A 23,135-nucleotide genomic window follows, 5' to 3' on the forward strand; every position below is an offset into this window, starting at 1 on the left:
AAACAAATATATTTAAAAAAAAGATCAAGAAAATCATTCTGACCAATTTTCCTGACAATTGGACCACAACTGTGACCTTTAGAGTGGTCACAAGCTAATTGTTGACAACTCATGACAAACATTCAAGTATCCCATAAAGCTAAACAAGTAAAGGATGCCATGTCTCTTAAGCTTTTAAATAAAGACGCGTTGTAGTTGATACTTGTTTCTGTTTTCTTTAAAAAACAAGAGATGTGTTTGTCAGAAACACAATGCCCCCTCATGCGCCGCTTTTTTTGTTGACCTTCGACCTTGAAGGATGACCTTGACCTTTCACCACATGCATGCCAAATATCAAGTTGCTATGTTCAATATTTAAAAGTTATTGCAAAACTTCAATGTAAGGTTAAAGTTTTGGCAAAGAATGACGGAATGACAGACAGACAGGCTAAAAACAATATACCCCCTATTTTTCGATCCGTGGCATAAAAATAAATATTATGACAAAGATTCATAAAATCTGCAACAAAATTGTAACCTCTAGAGTGTTTACAAGGACTTTGTACAATATCATGAAAATGTTGACAATCATTCTAAGGTCAATGATTCTGGCATTTATTATGCAATTTTGCTCATCATCAAACTTGACTGAGATCCTGTGGCCATATAGCTTCTCAGCAACTTTGAAAAAAAGAATGCTTGAGAAATGTGAATGCTTGAGTGTTTTCAAACCAAATGTGGACGGATGGACGACGGACAAAGACAGATTCGAAAACTGCACCTAAGCAATCAGGTGAGCTAAAAAAGAGTGTTTTTTACACCGGAAAATGCGCTCCCCCCCCCCCCACACCCACCCGTAACAAGTAACATGAAGATTGGGCATGAAATGCGAATTCTGACTGACTGACTAATAGGGTTGTTTACCCTCGGGACTTCGGTAAAAAAACATTGCCCGAGCACACTGCTTAACATAAAACTCTGCTTTAAAAAGGTCGAAAACAGCCATAATATGGACAGCCCAATTTTACTGGGCTGTACCATTTATAAAATAGGATACTTTGCAGTGTTGATGCGGTGCTTTAATAAAAGTCTATAATTTAAAAATAGCTTTACTTATAATTAATTAAAGGCGTTAAAAACGCAATACTCAGTATAAACAACATAATGACTGTGCCTAAGCCTGTTAAAAAAGCGGAGTTTCTATTGGTTAATAGGCTAATAAAACGACAGCTCTGATTGGTTGAAATTGCTTACTAAAAAATACAAGTAGGTCAATCCGTTTCGGAGTAACAAAAATTGCACAGCAGATGACCTTGACACTAGGTTCACAATGTAGAATGTAAACAATAAGAATTTCAGTACAGGAAATATTTGAAATGAAAGAAAAAGGATAATTACATCCAAAAGAACTTGAATTTCAATAAAATCACACATAAATTGTTTTATAGTAATAAGTTACTATGTTGATGTTATATTATTATTATTATTATTCTTATTATTATGATATTGGTGTTGTATGTTTTAAAAGGAAAGAGAAAGAGAGAGTATAGCCCAATTTTCACCCAAGAAAAGATGGTGAAAACACATACTGTTGTATGTGGCATCATCATTACTAGACCCACTGTTCAGTAATGCTGCAATGGGTTTGTCGGAGTCTTTCAACTTTGTGATGTGTGTTTCAAATGTTAAAATCAAAATAGAATTACTTTTAATTTTATGTTTCTAGGAAAGACAAGAAATACACGGATGTGCAGGGCTTTTTTTCCTTCTTTGGGACCCGCCTAAAAACGGCCCTTTCCCCTCGGATTTTTTTTCCCCTCAGCAGGTAAATTTTCCACCAGACTTAATTTTTTTTCCCCTAAAAAAACACACTTTAAATACATAAGTTAACCTGATCCAGTGTAGAAAATATAACATATTGCATAATTAAATAATCTGTTGCCTTGAATTTGTTTTAAAAACAGCAAAATATGTTAAATTGATTATTTAAGACTTTCCTTATTTTCCCCAAAATCCGGCGTTTCGTGTGTTTTTTTCCCCCAAATCCAGCATTTCGCGCGATTATTTTTCCCCTCAAAAAAAGCCAGGCCCTTTCCCCATAATAAGACAAGAGGGCCTAAAAGGCCCAAAGGCGCTCACCTGAGATAACAAGATATTATTGGGACAAATCTTCTGACCAAGTTTCACGAAGATCGGAAAATAAATGTGGCCTCTAGAGTGTTAACAAGGTTTTACTTTAGCCATATAAGGAAAAATGCCCCGCCCCCTGGCAGCCATGTTTTCCAACCAACCGGCATCATTTTTGAACTCGTCCAAGATATTATCAGGATGAATCTTCTGACCAAGTTTTATGAAGATCGGACAGTAAATGTGGCCTCTAAGAGTGTTAACAAGATTTTACTATAGCCATATAGGGAACAAGAAATATCTTTAAAAAAAGATAAACGGCGTTGATAGTTCAATGAATGAGATCAATGATAGCGAATGTCTTTTTCTGTGCAGTTCTTAGCTGCATCACACGCAGTAAGGGATGTTACGCGGAGTTTTCGCGGCTTATTTTACATTATTACATATTGCTGGTCATAAACCTGTAGATACAAAACAGAAAACCAAAAGAAGAATGGAAGTTAAACTAAAACATATGAGTCAACCGGCCACACGCGAAGTATCCGTATTTATAGGCGCGTTCTTCGAACAAACCTGTTTTAGTAATTAGTCGGACATTGCTATATGATTCGATTATTAATAGTTTCGAGAATCATCGCGCTCATGCTTAATACAATAGTCAATATGGTGGAATAATTCTTGTTAAATTAATCTAAAATAATATTTATCATTGTATTGTTGAAAACAAATTAATAATCTATTATTGACATATCTTAATTATATTGCTGAATATCTTCATTTAACATTTTTCTATTCTAAAGAAAATTCCAGGTCACCTAGTTCACGGATAGAGTCTTTATTATATAACGATTATTTTACTGGCTGCGAACCCCGGTGATGAACTGTATATAAACTCTGACTTTCACACACTGGCCGCGAATTGACCCGAAACCTCGCGGGTTGAAATGCAATGCATTAAAGTGAGGCCTCGCTTCCACTGCTCTTTATACTTTTACATGTTCACATGTTGACATGAATATGGAAGTAAGTACTAAATATGAGAACATAGCCTTTAGTATAAACGCTTTTGCGCTGGTAATTCTCTGAAAATAAAAGGTGCACGCACAAACTGTATTTATGTCGAGAATTGATTGTAAAACTGTTTTATCTATTGAGCCTTTTTATTAGAGATAAAATTGTTTCATGCAGTATCACAGTGTTACAAAGACGCGGATATGTTTCCAATGTTTTGGTGTTATACTCAAATCAGCCAATGGAATAAATGAAGTGTATTCATTCGTACCTAGCCCCGGGAAATTTTATTTGAATATTATTGGACACTTACAAAGGTCAGGTCAGGTGAAAAGCTGGCTTAATACAGCACGCCAAAAAATGCCCCGCCCCTTGGAAGCCATTTTTTTCAAGCAAACATAATTATTTTCGAACTCATCCAAGATACCATTGAGACCAATCTTTCATGAAGATTGGACTATAAAAGTGGCCTCTAGAGTGTTAACAAGGTTTTACTATAGCCATATAAGGAAAAATGCCCCGACCATGGTGACCATGTTTTTAAAGCAACCAAAACCATTTTCGAACTCATCCAAGATATCATTGGGACAAATCTTCAGACCAAGTTTCATGATGATCGGGAAATTAATGTGACCTCTAGAGTGTTAACAAGGTTTTACTAAAGCCATATAAGGAAAATAGCCCCGCCCCCGTAGTGGCAATGTTTTTCAACCAACTGGCATCATGTTTGAACTCATCCAAGATATTATTGGGATGAATCTCCTGACCGAGTTTCATGAAGATCGAACTATAAATGTGGCCTCTAGAGTGTTAACAAGTTTTTACTATAGCCTTATATAGCCATATAAGGGAAAATGCCTCGCCCCTTGGAAGCCATGTTTTTCAAGCAAACGTAACCATTTTCAAACTTATCCAATATATCATTAAGACAAATCTTCTGACCATATTTCATCAAGATTGGACAATAAATGTGGCCTATCGAGAGTTAACAAGGCAAATGTTGACACCGCACAACGCAAAACGGACAAAAAGCGATCACAAAAGCTCACCATGAGCACATGGTTCTCAGGTGAGCTAATAAACAAGAGGGCCAAGATGGCCCTAGTTCGCTCACCTGAGAGGAGTCCGTTCATTCAATCTTTACCGAACGTCAAACTTGACCTAGATATTGTCCACTGACAAACATCCTGTTCAAGTTTCATCATTATTTAACCAAAACTCTGGCATATGGAGTGCTTTTGTTTTTGTTTTTGTAAGATTTGACCTGGTGGTTTATATTTTGAGTTGACCCCCCTTACCAAACATCTAACTTTGCTTACAAAAATAAATATAATGACCAAGATTCATAAAATCTGAAACAAAATTGTGACCTCTAGAGTGTTTACAAGGATTTTGTATAATATAATGAAAATTTGGACAATCTAAGGGCAATAATTATGGCACTAATTATGTGATATAAATAATGATATAAATAAAACCAAGTTTCATGATGATTGGGCAAAAAATGTGACTTGTAGAGTGTTCACAAACAAGCTTTTTTTACTATGTATAAATATTAAATATAAGAAAACCAATGTTTTGACAAACTTTCATGATGATTGGGCGAAAATTGTGAATTCTCAATTGTTTACAAGGTTTCTCTATAGTCAAATAAGGAAAACTACCCCCCCCCCACCTCGGCAGCCATGTTATTCAACTGACTGGAACCATTTTCGAACTCAACCCTCATATCAAGGAAACAAATGTTCTGACCAAATTTCATGAAAATTGGGCCAAAAATGTGACTTCTAGAGTGTTCACATGTTTTCACTATATATATAGAGAGAGAGAGCGAGAGAGAGAGAGAAAAATGCCCTGCCCACTGGCGGCCATGTTTTTTCACCGATCTGGACCATTTTCAAGCTCGTCTGAGATATCAATAAAACCAATGTTTTGACCAACTTTCATGATGATTGGGCAAAAATTGTGACTTCTCGAGTGTTTACAAGGTTTCTCTATAGTCAAATAAGGAAAACTACCCCCCCCCCACCTCGGCAGCCATGTTATTCAACTGACTGGAACCATTTTTGAACTCAACTCTCATATCAAGGAAACAAATGTTCTGACCAAATTTCATGAAAATTGGACAAAACATGTGACTTCTAGAGTGATCACATGTTTTCACTATATACATATAGAGAAAAATGCCCAGCCCACTGGCGGCCATGTTTTTTCACCCATCTAGATTATTTTTGAACTCGTCCGAGAAATCAATAAAACCAATGTTTTGACCAACTTTCATGATGATTGGGCAAAAATTGGAACTTCTAGAGTGTTTACAAGGTTTCTCTATAGCCAAATAAGGAAAACTGCCCCATTCACTGGCGGCCATGTTTTTCAACGGACCAGAACCACTTTTGAGCTCGACCAACATATCATTAAGACAAACATTTTGACAAAGTTACATGAAGATTGGGAATGAAATGTGACTTCTACAGTGTTTACAAGTTTTTTTCTTTTATTTGACCTAGTGACCTAGTTTTTGACCCGGCACAACCCAGTTTCAAACTCGACAGAGATTTTATTGGGACAAAGCTTCTGACCAAGTTTCATGAAGATCGGACAATAAAGGTGGCCTCTAGAGTGTTTACGAACAATTGTGGACGGTCGGACGGACGAAGGACAAAGACCGGTCACAAAAGCTCACCTGAGCAATCAGGTGAGCCAAAAACCCTGATGTGTAATATGTTTGAAATAAGCAAAATTGATAATATTTTTAAGGATTTTTCAGATCACAAAGTGGTTTAACATTACCACTATATGCTTACATACATAGTAAAAAACCAAAGATGGGTGTAAATTTATTGTTTGAATTTTATGTTATACAAAGAGATCTAAGCAATGGGGAAATATGAAGATTTATAAACATACATTTATGATCAATATACCTATGAAGTTTCATGATCCTAGGCATAAGCGTTCTTGAGTTATCATCCGGAAACCATTTTACTATTTCGGGTCACTGTGACCTTGACCTTTGACCTAGTGACCTGAAAATCAATAGGGGTCATCCGTGAGTCATGATCAATGTACCTATAACACTGTATTATGTGAATTGGGAATTAGACATCAAACTGGGAATGGACATCATTTTGGTGATTTTCTCAAACAAAACTATTCATTTCATGATCTACATATATTTTTGTAATATATTATCTATAATTTAAGCTTAATAAGAAATTTTCCATGACTTTTTCATTAACAGTGATTGAATTTGTATCATTTAAAGTGAATTTTTAAACCTTGTCCATGCGCGGCATGGACACAGTTTCATTTCATGAGTTGTTTTTTTTAAATTAATAAAAAATCCAGTTTTGAAGTATAATCAATTTAAATGATGCTATTATATTATGCAAGTATATGTTTTAATTATAATTTGTAAAACTAGAAAAATGCAACATATAAAACTGCATATTATGCACTTTTGATAAAGCACAATTTATTCCCAAATTGATGTCTTATTCCCAATTCACATAATACAGTGTTCTATGAAGTTTCATGATCCTAGGCCTAAGCGTTCTTGAGTTATCATCTGGAAACCATCTGGTGGACGGACGGACGGACCAACCGACTGACGGACAGACTGACCGACATGTGCAAAACAATATACCCCCTCATACTAGCACTACAAACTGTTACTATGTTTTGACCTATACAAAGAACTGAACCAAAGTATAAATACTAAGTGCATTTGTTAAACATCAAATTTGATGACTTAACGCTCAAGAAAAATTACTACCGGTAGATCAGAAATACTTTGTACAGTCAAAAGGCCACAACTTTTCTTTCATTTATATCTGCAAAATAGAATAGGCGATGTCGGTCGGATTTATTCGTTTTCATTTCATAGTTATTTTTCGCTTCAAAAAGGATATGATTGAAATGCATACATATTCAAAATCCCTTTTTAACATGCATTCTACAGTTTATTTCAGCTTATTTTAAGTTATGGAATGTAGCAACCATTATTATCAAACCCTGAATTGTTAATTCAATGAATCTGATCCGAGTGTAAGTAAATGGATCGAAAACAACACTCGGATGTACCAAGACAAAATATGAGAGTCGGTACAAACAATAGGGTAGGTTCTTCGGTTTGTTGAGACCAACAACTTTGCACGCCTAGCCTCATATGGCTATATTTTATATTGCGAGGCGGATGCTAAGAGATGCGAAAACCATACAGTTTCCGATTCTTTATTTTAAGCTCTATTTTTCACCGAATTGTCCGAGAAATATTCTCGCCGGGGGCGGCACGAGTTAATATCGTTCCCTCGAATAAGCATTTCGTGGGAACGAGATACCCAAAAAGAGGAGTGAAATTAAAACAAGATGGCCATGGTGGCCCTAGGTCACTCACCTGAGTAGTTTTAACGTTAAGCATGGGTTGTTAACGTTGCTTTGTGAAAAGAAAAGGTTTGTTGTTTCGGCAGATAAATACATATATGCGTTATAAGTTGTTGTGGGTGTGTGTGTTTATGTTTTTAAAATAGACATTAGTTACCTGTTGCAACAAAGCTATATTTTGAATAAAAAGTAATATGAGGACATTTATTAAATAATGAGCATCAGCAAAAGAAAATGGAAGTACTTTTTTTCACAAATTGTTGTCCAGCTTTGTGATCATGAGATAAGCATATTTGGGCGTTATATGGGATGACTTAAGTTACAACCGGTTTTTGCATGAACAGCTTTAGATACCGAAAACAACTGTATTTTATCAATAGATTTAGTGTTTATGAAATAGATTTTGCATAATTAAATACAATATTTTAAATTGTTATCATATATCAAATTCAGTTATAAACAAGATGTGTTTGTGAAACACAATGTCCCCCTATATGACGCTTGACCTTGTAGGATGACCTTGACCCTTCACCACTCAAAATGTGCAGCTCCATGAGATACACATGCATTTCAAATATCAAATTGCTAGCTTCAATATTGTAGAAGTGACATTACATGAGCAATTTTGACCCATATTTTGACCTTAAAGGATGACCTTGACCTTTCACCACTCAAAATGTGCAGCTCCATGAGATACACATGCATGCCAAATATCAAGTTGCTATCTTCAATATTGCAAAAGTATTCATAAAATAAGCGATTTGGGCCACATATATTTGACCTCTGACCTTGAAGAATGACCTTGACCTTTCACCACTCAAAATGTGCAGCTCCATGAGATACACATGCATGCCAAATATCAAGTTGCTATCTTCAATATTGCAAAAGTACTCATAAAATGAGCGATTTTGGCCACATATATTTGACCTCTGACCTTGAAGGATGACCTTGACCTTTCACCACTCAAAATGTGCAGCTCCATGAGATACACATGCATGCCAAATACAGTCAATCTTGTATTAAGAGACCACTCAAGGGAGTAATCAAAAGTGGTCTCTCAATAAAATGGTCTTTAAATAAAAAGGCCATTCTGGAAGAATGCTTACCCTCAATTTTAATCTATATGAAGGATAATCTCTTTTGTCAACAATGATTTAAACTTTTATAATAAAATGAATATAAACACAATACATAAACAATAATTTACTTATGTGTTTTATTTTTTCACTTATTATAAATTATCATATATTATAAATGAATTGTGTGTACATATTTATTTGCAAAAACAACATAGACAAGGAAATATTTTTCGCGTTTTTTTTCACCTGACACATAATTTTCCACTTCTTCAAGCACCTCGGCTTAACGCTTAAGAATGTTCTGAATTTGAGTTTTACAGACTCCAAACTCATCTGCAATTTTACGCGCACTTTTACTCTTTGACAATTCCAAAACCCGAATTTTCTAGTTCAACGTTAACCCTTTTTCGTTTTGACATTTTAATTTCTGCATGTACGCTTAAGGAAATCTGACTCGATTATGATACATAATGAGCCGAAAAAATTAAAACACGTCAATTGAAAACAAACAAACAGACTTGATTGGAAAATTTATTAAGTAAATAACAATGTGATTGGCTAACAAATATCTACTAATTAGCAAAATTACAAATTGGTAATGAACGGATTTCGACAGATGTTGCCGATTAATAGTTTATTTTCCGCACTTCTCAGGAAATGATTGTCGCGTACAGTGCATTGTTTCTGCACCTGTTATCTATACTCGAGAAAAATCAGCGTTGTCTCTTAACGTTCCACATAGTAAACTTTTTCAGCTGTAGACTGTGCATAAAACGTTCCTCTATTATTGAACTCAATAAATTGATATGCAGTCTACAACAATACCGGTCAGAACCGGTCAACGAGACAAAGCATAATCATAATGGTTGGTGTGAAAACAAAGCAGCGGTGTAACAATACATCTTATGGGCTTAGATAAACAATTAACACGGAAAGATCCCTGTCCCTGAAAGATCAATACATTAACCACTTTTACCTCCTAGTGGTCGCTTAATTCAAGATTTGGACATCAAAATACATAGAAATCAGCGGTCGCTGGTCGCGTAAGACAAAAGTCGCTGAATACAATATCATTATATAGCGAAACAGCTCCGTGGGATTTCAAAATGGTCGCATAAAACAAAGGTCGCTTAATACAAGTGGTCGCATCCACAAGATTGACTGTATCAAGTTGCTATCTTGAATATTGACATACTGCAAAGTGTACATTAAATTAGCGATTTTGACCCATATATTTGACCTTTGACCTTGAAGGATGACCTTGACCTTGAGCTTTCACCACTCAAAATGTGCAGCTCCATGAGATACATATGCATGCCAAATATCAAGTTGCTATCTTCAATATTGCAAAATTTATTGCAAATGTTAAAGTTGGCGCAAACAGACAGACAGACAGACCAACCAACCAACCAACCAACAGGGCAAAAACAATATGTCCCCAATTACTATAGTGGGGGACATACAAAGTAAATGAGTATCAGAACATGTACTAGGAATTCAACATTGGTCTTCATTTAAGGTACAAAACATCACTTGACCTATCCCATTATTACAAATGTGTGCAAATATAGAAGTAAACACACTCAAGATATTGGAACATTTATCATATCAAAACAACTATTTGTAATTTAAATGCACAAACAAGGGCTGTTTGTAAAACATGCATGCCCCCCATTTGGGCTGTCCGTTGTAGTGGCAGCCATTGTGTGAATACCTTTTTTGTCACTGTGACCTTGACCTTTGACCTAGCGACCTGAAAATCAATAGGGGTCATCTGCGAGTCACGATCAATGTACCTATGAAGTGTCATGATCCTAGGCCAAAGCTTTCTTGAGTTATCATCCGAAAATCATTTTACTATTTCGGGTCACCGTGACCTTGACCTTTGACCTTGTGACCTCAAAATCAATAGGGGTCATCTGCGAGTCATGATCAATCTACCCGTGAAGTTTCATGATCCTAGGTATATGCGATCTTAGGTTATCATCCGAAAACTATTTTAATATTTCGGGTCACCATGACCTTGACCTTTGACCTAGTGACCTTAAAATCAATAGGGGTCATCTGCGAGTCATGATTAATCTACCCATGAAGTTTCATGATCCTAGGCGTATGCATTCTTGAGTTATCATCTGGAAACCATTTTACTATTTCGGGTCACCGTGACCTTGACCTTTGACCTAGTGTCCTCAAAATCAATAGGGGTCATCTGCAAGTCATGATCAATCTACCCAAGAAGTTTCATGATCCTAGGCGTATGGGTTCTTGAGTTATCATTCAAAAAACATTTTACTATTTTGGGTCACTGTGACCTTGACCTTTGACCTAGTGACCTCAAAATCAATAGGGGTCATCTGCGAGTCATGATCAATGTACCTATGAAGTTTCATGACCCTAGGCCCAAGCGTTCTTGAGTTATCGTCTGACAACCACCTGGTGGACGGACCGACCGACAAACCGACCGACAGACCAACATGAGCAAAGCAATATACCCCCTCTTCTTCGAAGGGGGGCATAAAAATCTGTAGCATAAATACCTTATTTTTGCAAAAATAACTGCCAAAACAACTTTTCTTTCAGCGAAACAGTTTGTTGTGCTTCTTAAAAGATGTGATATAATATTGTTGTTTTTTTTACTACCAAATTGTTCACATTTTTGACATAGTGTTTTTAAACAACTGGAACAATTTTCAGACTCACCTTGCAATGATATTTCCAATTGAAACAACAATAAAACCTGTAAAACTCACAAATATTTGATAGCTACACACAAACTACTGACTGTCTAAAAAATGTAGGCCTTACACCTTTCAAGTTGTAATCTATGTTATAAATGGTGTCCATCTGACACCAATCAAAGGTCTTGGGAGTTAATTGGGGCCAATTTCCAAGGAGTGTTACACAAATGGCTATTGAAAAAGTCATCAATCAACACTATTGTACTGGAAGAATGCAAGCATGAGCTTTATAGAGAGTAGGATATAAAGTGAATGGAAGGTTAAATAACATTCATATGTAACACTTTTTGTTGTTTTATTGGTTTAACCACTATGTTGATTTTTTGCAAAAGATAAAGATAACAATCTAAAGTAATGGCAAAAATTATTTTGAGTAAAGCAATAATTATAATTAACAAGAGCACCGCCTAGCGGGTGCAGACCGCTCATCTATTTTCTTTTTAAAGGTGAAGGGACTCTCATTTTCAATCACAAAGGAGGGAGGAGTGGAGTGAAGAAGGGTGTATAGTGTGGGGTTGTGGACATTTATTACATTATCTTCCAAAAAAGCGAAAAAAAAAAAAAAAAAAAAAAAAAATCGGGGGGGGGGGGGGGGGGGGGTTTGGGTGCGATGGTTGGACGGTATTTCAAACATAACCGTTTTAAAAAAAAAATGGGGGGGGTATAGTGTGAGGGTGTGGTGATAATTTGTGAGATGATCTTAAAAAAAAAAAAAAAAAAAAAAAAAAAAAAATCAAAAAAAAAATTGGGGGGGGGGGGGGGTGGGGGGGATGGGGGGGGGTATAGTGTGAGGGTGTGGTGGTCATTTGTGAGATGATCTTAAAAAAAAAAAAAAAAAAAAAAAATAGGGGGGGGGGAGGGGGAGGGGGGGAGGGCACGGGGGATGGTTTGGGTGAAGTCTATTGTGGTATGTCAGGTAGGAGTAGTTTCATCAAAGTATCAATCAAATCTAATCATAAATAAAGAAGTTATGGCAATTTTAGCAAAATTTAATAATTTGACCTTGAGAGTCAAGGTCATTCAAAGGTCAAAGTAAAATTCAAGTTGCCAGGTACAGTAACCTCATGATAGCATGTAAGTATTTGAAGTTTGAAAGCAATAGCCTTGATACTTCGAGTGGATCGAAACACAAAATTTAACCATATATTAAAAGTTACTAAGTCAAAAAAGGGCCATAATTCCATAACAATGACAACCAGAGTTATGCAACTTGTCCTTTTACTGTACCCTTATGATAGTTTGTGAGTGTTCCAAGTATGAAAGCAATATCTATGATACTTTAGGGGTAAAGTGGACCAAAACATAAATCTTAACCAAATTTTAAATTTTCTAAGTATAAAGGGCCCATAATTCCGTCCAAATGCCAGTCAGAGCTACATAACTTTGCCTGCACCGTCCCCTTATGATAGTTCATAAATCTTGCAAGTATGAAAGCAATAGCTTTGATACTGTAGGAATAAAGTGGACCTAAACACAAAACTTAATCAAATTTTCAATTTTCTAAGTATAAAAAGGGCACATAATTCTGTCAAAATGCCAGTCAGAGTTACATTACTTTGCCTGCACAGTCCCCTTATGATAGTTAGTAAGTGTTGCAAGTATGAAAGCAATAGCTTTGATGCTTAAGGAATAAAATGGACCTAAACACAAAACTTAACCAAAATTGTCAATTTTCTAAGTATAAAAAGGGCACATAATTCTGTCAAAATGCATGCCAGATTTATCTAACTTTGCCTGCCCAGTCCCCTCATGATAGTTAGTAAGTGTACCAAGTTTGAATGCAATAGCATTGATACTCACTGAGAAAAGTGGAACTAAACGCAAAACTTAACCAAAATTTTCAATTTTTTAAGTATAAAAAGGGCACATAATTGTGTCAAAATGCACGCCAGAGTTATCTAACTTTGCCTGCCCAGTCCCCTCATGATAGTAAGTAAGTGTACCAAGTTTGAATGCAATAGCATTGATACTTTCTGAGAAAAGTGGACCTAAACGCAAAACTTAACCGGACGCCGACGCCGACGCCAACGCCAACGCCGACGCCGACGCCGACGCCAAGGTGATGACAATAGCTCATAATTTTTTTTCAAAAAATAGATGAGCTAAAAATATTTGGGTTGTTGTTTATGTGTCTGAATTCATGACCGGTATCATCATCATAATTATCATCATCATCATCATCATCATTGTGCACCAACATCCTCATTACAACTAGAGTGTTAACACTCTTTGAATATAGTCATATTAGGAAAACTGACGCTCCCCTTGCGACCATGTTTTTCAACTAACTGTAACCATTTTCGAACTCAGCCGAGCTATCATTAGAACAAATCTTCCGACCACGTTCATGAAGATTGGACTATAAATGTGACTTCTAGAGCGCTAACAGTGTTTTACTATATCCATTTAAGGAAAACTGCCCGGCCCCCTGGCGGCCATTTTTTTCAATGGACCGGAACTATTTTCAAGCTCAGCCGAGCTATCATTAGAATTAATGTTCTGACCAAGTTTCATGAAGATTGGACTCTAAATGTGTCTTCTAGAGTGTTTACAAGGTTTTACTATAGCCGTATAAGGAAAACTGCCTCACCCCATGGTGGCCGTGTTTTTCAACCAACCGAAACCATTTTCAAACTTAAATAAGATATCATAAGAACAAAATGTTCTGTCCAAGTTTCATTGACATTGGACTATAAATGTGACTCATAGATTGTTAACAAGGTTTTACGATAGCTATATAAGGAAAACTGCTTCGCCCCTTTGTTCAACAGACCGGAACCAGTTTCAAAACCAACTAAGCTATCATTGAAACAAATGTTATGACCAAGTTTCATCAAGATTGGACTGTAAATGTGACTTCTAAACAGTTAACAAGGTTTTACTATAGCCATATAAGCAAAACTGTCCCGCCCCCTGGCAGACATATTTTTTCAACGGACCGGAACCATTTAATAACTCAGTCGAGATATCATTAGAACAAATGTAATGACCAAGTTTCATGAAGATTGGACCAAAAATAAGACTTCTAGAGTGTTAACAAGGTTTTACTATAGCCATATAAGGAAAACTGCCCCACCCCATGGCAGCCATGTTTTTAAACTGACCAGAAGCATTTTCGAACTCAGCTGAGATATTATTGGGACAAATGCTCTGACAAAATTACATGAAGATTGCACAATAAAAATGACTTCTATTAAGAGTGTTAACAAGCTTTTTTTTTATTTGACTTTGTGACCTATTTTTTGACCTCACGTGAGCCAGTTTCAAACTGGACCAAGATATAATTGTAACAAATCTTCGATCAAGTTTCATGAAGATTAGACAATAAATGTTACCTCTATTGTGTTAACAAGGCAAAATGTCGACGACGGAGGACTGACGACGGACAATAGGCGATCACAAAAGCTCACTATAAGCACTGTATGCACGTTGTGCTCTGCTCAGGTGAGCTAAAAAAAGAGGAGTGAATGTCACTCTATGCCACCGTATTATTTGCTTACCAAATAAATCGTTAACGATGAAAAACACTTTGACAATGACATGATTTCCTCTAGTTCTCAATTTCTTCAACAACATGTTTATTGGTGCGATCAGTAACTTAAACCCCACCTAGTTCGTATAGCATTATTTTATTATTAAACTAAATTGGTTTTCTCGATTCGTGCCTTAAATGGAACAAGTGCTCTTTTTGTTATTTTCTCGGTAAATCCCTTTCTCTTGTTGTCCTTAATTCTGCCTGATAAGGTAACTAAGCTTAGTATTCCAATATACGTATAGTGTGTTATGTCTAAATGGCAATTTATTTAACCTCTTTAGCAAGATATTCTGTTCTGTCCAGATTGGAAAATAGTTAGCCCCTCTTGTCAGTATTTTAAGTCAATGTGCCTATATAAATGCTTTCGAAACTTACGATGAAGAAATGGATTTATATTTATTAGCTGTGGATATTTCTTTAAAGAGACGCATAAAGGACAAGACACATGTAATTCGTTTTAGTTTCTTTTTTGAAAACATGTAAACGTATTTACAACATGTATGCGAAATAAAACTTCACAAATGAGTCTGGTTATGAGATATGTACATAAATAAAAGCCGTGTTTTATTTTTAAAATGATAAAATATTACCAAAACTGTATAAAACAGTTTCATCTGCGTAATATTTCTATACATGATAACGTAGGTTCGTAATCAACCCTCGGAAAGTGACCAGTGTACGTTTTGGGTTAGCAAAATAACTGAGTTTTTAAGACTTTGTATAGAAACATGATCCTATGAATGTATCTCAATTAAGAAAATAAACATGGTCCCCATAGTAACAGGTTTACAAACCACTGTCGTGTTTTATCAAATGTTTATTCTATGGCCTCCTCTTCTAAGCTGTTAATAGACAAGACTATGCCTTAATAAGACTACAAACAAGCCTCGTTCTGGGAAAACGGTGTTTAACGAATGTGCGTAAAGTGACGTCCAAGGTTAGCCTGTGCAGTCTGTACAGGCTTATCAGAGACAACAATTTTCCGCCAGAGAAGATACTTCCTTTGGACAAGAATAAATTGAAAGTGGAATGTATCATCCCTGATAAGCCTGTGCGGACTGCACATGCTAATATGCGACGCCACTACATGGACTGCACATGCCATTATTGGACGCCACTTTACGGGCTGCCCATGATAATATGGGACGCCACTTTACGGACTGCACATGCCATTATGGGACACCACTTTACGGACTGCACAAGCTAATATGGGACGCCACTTTACGGACTGCACATGCTAATATGGGACGCCACTTTACGGACTGCACATGCTAATATGAGATGCCACATTATGGACTGCACATGCCATTATGGGACACCACTTTATGGACCGCACATGCTAATATGGGACGCCACTCTACAGACTGCACATGCTAATATGGGACGCCACTTTACAGACTGCACATGCTAATATGGGATGCCACTTTACGCACTGCACTTGCTAATATGGGACACCACTTTATGGACTGCACATGCTAATATGGGACGCCACTCTACAGACTGCACATGCTAATATGGGACGCCACTTTACAGACTGCACATGCTAATATGGGATGCCACTTTACGCACTGCACTTGCTAATATGGGACACCACTTTATGGACCGCACATGCTAATATGGGACGCCACTCTACAGACTGCACATGCTAATATGGGACGCCACTTTACAGACTGCACATGCTAATATGGGATGCCACTTTACGCACTGCACTTGCTAATATGGGACACCACTTTATGGACTGCACATGCTAATATGAGATGCCACATTATGGACTGCACATGCCATTATGGGACACCACTTTATGGACTGCACATGCTAATATGGGACGCCACTCTACAGACTGCACATGCTAATATGGGACGCCACTTTACGGACTGCACATGCTAATATGGGACGCCACTTTACGCACTGCACTTGCTAATATGGGACACCACTTTATGGACTGCACATGCTAATATGGGATGCCACTTTACGGACAGCACATGCCATTATGGGACGCCACTTTACGGACTGCACATGCTAATATGGGACGCCACTTTATGGACTGCTCATGCTAATATGGGACGCCACTTTATGGACTGCACATGCTAATATGGGACGCCACTTAACAGACTGCACATGCTAATATGGGACACCACTTTACGGACTGCACGTGCTAATATGGGACGCCACTTTACGGACTGCACATGCTAATATGGGACACCTCTTTATGGACTGCACATGCTAATATGGGATGCCACTTTACAGACTGCACATGCTAATATGGGACACCACTTTATGGACTACACATGCTAATATGGGACGCCACTTTACGGACTGCATATGCTAATATGGGACACCACTTTATGGACTGCACATGCTAATATGGGACGCCACTTTATGGACCGCAGATGTTAATATGGGACGTCACTTTACGCACATGAAGTTTGGTTTTTCCAGAGCGTTACTAAACTACAAACGACAGAGTTGCTGGTCACTTAAAACACAGCAGGAAAACATGATAGAGACGCTATACCAGCGCTACATGTTCATGAAATGGTTAAAAGGTAGCCTACACATTAACTTTTTCTCTATGACGCACATGCTAAGAAAAGCAAGTATAACGCTAATTTGCTACAGGAATTGTTAAAATTCAGAACAAAAACTCAACAAAACACAACATGGCGAGTATATGAATACATTTGCAGTTCTATACATTCATACAGCTTCTTTTAAACGCCTTAACATACGATCGCAATGCAGTTTGCAACAGCGTATCCGAACATTTGCACATCCGAAGTACGAGTCACAACATACCTTTTTTTTGCCAAATTTCGTCCACCGCTTTCTGTTTTTCTTTCAATAGTTCCTTAAGTTTTCTTAATCGTTCTTCCCTCGGCGTTATTCCTTCAAAAAACGGCTTAGACTCTTTGACGTCAACCGATGAAGTCGTAATGTTAGACGTCAAAAGGAAATGTTTTGTCGGTTCGTACCGATATTGTCGTATTCTTAGCGCTATGTTCAGCGCTAGATGTATTGGTGAGGGATGAATTACAGATCGTTTCTTTTGCAGAAGTTTCCCCTCTAAAATCCTTTAAAAAGTCGCGAATCGCCGTTTTTTCTGATACATTATATTCCGATTTCATGTTCACCAGCTTTGTCTTTAACGTCTGAAGTTGTGTCTCTTTTACGTCAGTCGGTGAGTTACGAGCGTCAGATTTCGCTAGGTCATGTTTAGGCGGTTCGGATTTATTTCCCTCATTCTTAGAGGTCTTTAAAGTCTGAAGCTGTAACATGACCTCCGATTGTGTCGGCCGTAAAAACGCGGTAACTTTCGCTAAAGGTTGCGTCGATTTATTGGCCAGCGACGTTACTTGACCGACAGTTTGTGTGACATTGTTATAGCTCTGAGCGGCTCTCACCGATGCATCAGTTTGGGTACTGGAGGCCAAGTTCTTCGTGTTTATAGTATGAGCTACTTGAGTCAGCGTTGTTTGCAAAACTGACGCATTATTTCCAATATCAGAATTTTGTGTTTTAAGAGTCTGTGCCTTTTGAGTCAACATTGTTTTCGACATACCTTGTGAATTGACAACGCCTAATGTTTCAGTCGATTGCACCACTAACGTATTGTTTGCACCAACAGACGGTACTGTTGTTGACTTTGCCGAGAATATGGAGGCGCTTGCAGCTGTGGATAATTTTGTGGTATTTACAGTCGGAGCTATTTGAGTACACGTTGTTTTCACAGCTGACGCATTTTTTCCACCAACAGACGGTGCGGTTCTTGGCGCTACAGAAACAGTAGAAACGTTCCGAGCGGAGGATGATATTGTTGACGTCATCGCCGTGGGCACGGTTGTCTTCAGTAACGATGTCCCATTCATGACGTACGCCATAGGCGTTGAATGGTCAGTCGCCAGCGGAATGAGAATGTTCTTCCCGTCAACCTTCAGCAAATAGAATTTGGCATTGCTGTTTGGCTTTTTATCATCTGCGTCATTTAAGGTTGTCGGTAACAGTGAGGATACTTTTTTCTGCTCCGCGTTAGTTGTGAGTAACGTAGTGGGCTGCATGCTACCTACTGCCTGCACTGGGGGCTTACTCGGATCGTGTGCAGAATACCCAACAGTTACTTTTTGCGGCATCTGTGGCATTAATTGGTTTTCTAACTTACTTGTTGTCAACGCTTGGTGGATAACGATAGCCTCACACTGGCCTCTAACTGATGCTGGAACTAAAGGTTGGGTTGTCACCTGAAATTGTGCGCGCACGGGTGTTGGAATGGTTACTGGAATGACCATCACCTGCGGTCTTATGTTTTGTTTTGGTAAAATCACCGACACCGGCTGGGATGGCGGCTGAATTTGTTGACTGTTCCGTAACATGTTTGTTATATTATGAGTGGCGGCGGTAGATACCAGCGGTTTGGCGGATGCTGAATTCCCAGTAAGAATATGCGACTGCGATTTATTTATAAACAACTGCTTGACCTTGTCTGGCACTTTAAATTTCTTGAATTTCTCTTCAATAAGAGCATTGTTCGCCTGCTCGTAACCGTTATCTATAGGCTCTGTTTTGACGTGTTCTTCTGACGTCATAAGGTCTGAAAACATCATCGGTTCTTTATCTACATCATGACTATCCAACGGTACAGATTTCACTTGCGAAAGATCGGGCGAAAACGACTTTGTTGTTAACAAGCTACGTGTGTAGCTATTTGACAAGCTTTTTCCATTTCGCATCGCCGCCCTTTTCATGCAGATTTCGTTTTCAATATCCGCCATTAAACGAATACGATTTAATGCGGCCCCAGTCTTTCCATACATCCCCACTGCGGTAGCTTTCTCTACATTTACCTGTTTCTTGTTAACAATGTCGACTTTCTGCTTTTTGTGTTTTTGGGTCACTTCCAAGAAAGAATTTTCCAGCGCCTTGCGGTGGCGGTCTTCTACCAGTTCTAGCTCCCTTCGGCTCACCTCACTAGCAGTTTTTATCTTCGCCAGCATATCTGCGGCGATTTCATCCCCTAACTTCAATCTTTTTAATTTTCTATTCCAGCTCCGTTTGATTTCAATCATTTTTCCAAGAGTTTCAAGTTCACAGATTTGTTCGCGTTCTCGTCTTTCCTCCCATAGTTCTTTCTCCTTATTTTCCAATACTGTTTTAATGTTTTTTTGAATTTCAGATTGTTCAAGTTCCCCCATGGCGACGCTTGTTTTAAAATCTGCAGGGACGCGAACAATCGTTCTCCTCACCCGATTTAAGTATCTCTTCGCAGGACCGTTTACCCCTCTCAGTATTCTGTTATCCTGTCTGTCCAAAAGGTCCTTGATCGACATTCCTACTCCTGGTTTCTTAGACGCATCGACCTCTTGAGCTTTCTCGTACTTCTCAAGGTATACCTGGTAATCCTTTTGCTTACTCGGCGTTTTCACGTTGAAGACATCATCTCCACGCGCCAGTCGATGTGTAAAGCTGGTCTTCTTGCACATGTTGGAGCATTCAGTCTGCGCATGCGCGAAGTCACTCAAAGTGACGCTACTCCGTGTTCCCAGCCAGGGGTCTATGCTGGTGAGCACGATGTAAGAGGGGTCGATCTTTCGCTTTTTCACCGGTAAGGGAATCGAGACATAGTCACCTGCAACAGCGAATATATGACGTCATAACGTATTTTCTACATCATCGCATGGCGTTATAACATATTTTCTATGTCATCACATCATTATGAGATGGGAAATCTCTTGGGCCTATCAGTGATAGTTTCTTCGTACAGCAAGATATATGAGTATTCAATAGGGTTTATTCATGTAGCTAAAATATTGAACAAGAGCTGTTTGTAAAACATGCATGCCCCATGGGCTGTCAGTTGTAGTGGCAGCCATTGTGTGAATACGCTTTTTGTCACTGTGACCTTGACCTTTTACTTAGTGTCCTGAAAATCTATAGGGGTCTTCTGCCAGTCATGATCAATATACCTATGAAGTTTAATGAGGCCTAATTATTCTTGAGTTATCATCCCGAAACCATTTTACTGTTTCAAGACACTGTGACCTTGACCTTTGACTTAGTGACCTGAAAATTAATAGGGGTCATCTGCCAGTCATGATCAATGAACCTATGAAGTTTTATGATACTAGGCATAAGCCCTCTTGAGTTATCATCCGGAAACCATTTAACTATTTCGAGTCACTGTGACCTTGACCTTTGACCTAGTGACATGAAAATCAATATGGGTCATCTGCCAGTCATTATCAATGTACCAATGAAGTTTCATGATCTTAGGCCTTAGCATTTTTGAGTTATCATTTCGAGTCACTGTGACCTTGACCTTTGACCTATTGACCTGAAAATCAATAGGGGTCACAGGCATTGCGAAATTAGAAAAAATCTGCCGGTCATCCGGACAGGCATTTCAGAAAATGTGCCGGTCCGGAGAAAATTTAGCCGGACCGTAAAGCAACAACAACTTAACTAGAAAATTCAAAAATGGCAGCGATCACATCTTGATCTCTTTATTCAACCGGCCTTAAAATTGATTTTAATCGCTTAGAGGTTACACTGGCAGCTAATTGGTGTTAATCGGTTGTGTAATGTCAATCATGTTGTGAAAAATTCGCGTGTCAGTTTTTATTACATGTATTCCCTATTAGAACGGTTCGGTGCGATAATTTCAATAACGTATGTGCAAGCCGAATAATTATCAAATTAAAGTTATTCGAAACGATTTAAACATTCTTACTTTAATATGATTGCAGTTTGGAGCGGCTGTTAAAATATACTGCGCACAGTACAAAACACGTTACCTGACATTTAATGATTAAGCCATTTCATTTTTCAGAACGTTTACTAGTAATTAATTAAATAAAAAAGACGATTCATTTACATGCTAACGCAGTGTAATTGTTAACAGAGATTCATTTTCATTTTTGACCAGTATCAGAAAGTCCCAGAAGCACGTTTTTTTACATGGCACTGCATATGATGCAATAAAAACATTTCTTTGTACATGTATCGTATTGCATTCAATCTAAATTTAAATTCGCTCGTCCAATGAAAGCTCTGTCCCATAATGCACTGTACTCTTTACACTTATGAAAAATGGCGTATGCATATGGTTGTGTTGATCACGATACCATATTTTATTGTCCTTATCCTACTCGAAAAATATGTAAAAGCTATCAAGATCTTTTTTGTTAGAACGCAGTTGGCGATTTTGCAAACAAGTTTAAAGTAGGTGTTGTGTAACAAGTTGGATTTGCTACTTGTACGTAACAAACCTACAGCAAACATCAAAAGAACGAGCGATTTCATTTTCATGATGTAGTAAGCGATTTGCTCTTCGAATTTTCAACTTGAAAAAAAAAAGATTTGTTTGCAATCATTTCACATTTTGCCGGTCACCAGGACCGACATTCTTGTTAAACCTGCCGGACCAAATTGAAATCTGCCGGTCAGGACCGGCGGACCGGCAATTTCGCCAAGCCTGGGGTCATTTTCCAGTCATGATCAATGTACTTATGAAGTTTCATGATCCTAGGCCTAAGCATTCTTGAGTTATCATCCGGAAACCAATTTACTATTTCAAGTCACTGTGACCTTGACCTTTGACCTAGTGACCTGAAAATCAATATGGGTCATCTGCCAGTCATGATCAATGTACCTATGAAGTTTCATGATCCTAGGCCCAAGCGTTCTTGAGTTGTCATCCGGAAACCATCTGGTGGACGGACCAACAGACAGACGGACGGACCGACCGACATGTGCAAAACAATCAGGGGTTTTTTTTACTAAAAAAGTGACGCCGATATTCGGCGTCTTCCCCTAAAAATACCATTTCCCCTCCAAAAATATAATTTTTACACCAAAATATAATATTTTACCGTCAAAGAAATGTTTTTTTTTCTTTTGGGAAGTCAACACTTATCCACTTTGTACCATGTACAACGATCTCACTCTCTCTCTCCCGACGAACACTCAAATCTGGGAATCCCAGTGATTCTATATATAGCTCTTATGTTACGTCATAGAACCGGGCAACTAATCTTATTAATCATGTGACTATTTTACTGGATTCCAGTCTTGCGCGAGAAGGGTGTTTCGTCAAATAATTACCAGAAACCAGTCGAATTTTTATCCGGGTTATGTGAAAGCCAAGATATAAACGTTAAAACAGAAAAAAGTCTCACAATTGGCGTTCATACACGAACAAAATAAAACGTTCGGACTCGGAAAATATTAATTGCGTTGACGCATTTTTTAAGAATGAATCATCAAAAACCGCAGGATTCGGAGGTACAT

At 37.9% G+C, this 23,135-nt stretch overlaps 1 protein-coding gene across 1 annotated transcript in view; it reads right to left on the minus strand.

The window, feature by feature from the left end:
• The window catches only part of LOC127861006 (uncharacterized), a 44,515-nt gene extending 26,724 nt beyond the window's left edge, over window positions 1-17,791 (minus strand). Inside the window, exon 1 of the mRNA XM_052399343.1 lies at window positions 17,652-17,791. The gene's annotated coding sequence lies outside the window, so the exon portion shown is untranslated. The remainder of the gene's footprint in view (window positions 1-17,651) is intronic.
• Window positions 17,792-23,135: the final 5,344 nt, after the last annotated feature.

The sequence above is a fragment of the Dreissena polymorpha genome, chromosome 15, assembly GCF_020536995.1.
Source record: "Dreissena polymorpha isolate Duluth1 chromosome 15, UMN_Dpol_1.0, whole genome shotgun sequence".
NCBI classification, from domain to species: Eukaryota; Metazoa; Mollusca; class Bivalvia; order Myida; family Dreissenidae; genus Dreissena; species Dreissena polymorpha.